This window comes from Colobus angolensis, unplaced genomic scaffold (genome assembly GCF_000951035.1).
Source record: "Colobus angolensis palliatus isolate OR3802 unplaced genomic scaffold, Cang.pa_1.0 Scaffold93, whole genome shotgun sequence".
Lineage (NCBI taxonomy): Eukaryota > Metazoa > Chordata > Mammalia > Primates > Cercopithecidae > Colobus > Colobus angolensis.
The window spans coordinates 2043620-2044843 of NW_012123265.1; positions in this window are offsets into that span (position 1 = coordinate 2043620).

A 1224-nucleotide genomic window follows, 5' to 3' on the forward strand; every position below is an offset into this window, starting at 1 on the left:
AAAAAAAAAAAAAAAAAGTTAAAAAATTGTTTCCAAAAGTCTAGTGCAATAATTAAGGGTATGGACTTTGGGGCCAAACATACCTGGGATCAAATCCCAGCTCTGACACTTCCAGAGCTGTTTGACTTTAAGCAAGACATCTGCCTCATTAGCCTCATTTTATTTTTTAAATTTTGGCCAGGTTGGTCTTGAACTCCTGACCTCAGGTGATCCACTGGCCTCGGCCTCCCAAAGTGCTGGGATTATAGGCGTGAGCCACTGCATCCAGCATTTTTTATTTTTTTAATAGAGACAGGGTCTTGCTCTGTCATCCAGGCTGGAGTGCGTGGCATCAATCAAAGCTCACTGTAACCTCGAACTCCTAGGCTCAAGGGATCCTTTGCCTGTGGAACAGGAATTAAAAGAAATTGAAGAATGTGTAAGCAGAAACTCAGTTGTATATAAGAAAATCCAGGCCGGGCGCGGTGGCTCAAGCCTGTAATCCCAGCTACTCTGGAGGCTGAGGCAGGAGAATCACTTGAACCTCCGGGGCAGAGGTTGCAGTGAACCAAGATTGTGCCATTGCACTCCAGCCTGGGCGAAAAGAGCGAAACTCCGTCTCAAAAAAAAAAAAAAAAAAAACCTCAGACAGTGAGGCTCTTGAATTTGTATCACAAAATTATCCCAGGAGATTTTAGACTATCCAGGATTAAGAAGCTGTACCACCTACCACACACATATGCTTGCATTTGCTGTGCTCATCTCAGATCCTAGCCCTGATAGGTGCTCAAAAATACAGCTGAATCTATCCATTCATAAGTCAGCATTCAGCAAATGCTACTGGAGGCTAGCCCCTATTTTATGCCAGGCACAGAGCCAGACATATGCAGACAGAAGACCACCATGTGACACAACAGGATGTGCTCAATAGTAGCAGCATGGATATGAGGAGTTAATGGTTATATGTCAAGCAAGGGAGATTTTTTTTCCTAGGAAGTGACATCTCAGGTGGATTTTATAGGACAGATGTAAGTTTCCAACACTGGTAGGTGGTCGGTGGGGTGGAAGGCAGCATATTGCAAACTGAGAAAACTGCGTATCTAAAGCACAAGGGGACCAAGCACAGTGGCTCACGCTTGTATTAATAATCTCGGCCGGGCGCGGTGGCTCAAGCCTGTAATCCCAGCACTTTGGGAAGCCGAGACGGGCGGATCACGAGGTCAGGAGATCGAGACCATCCTGGCT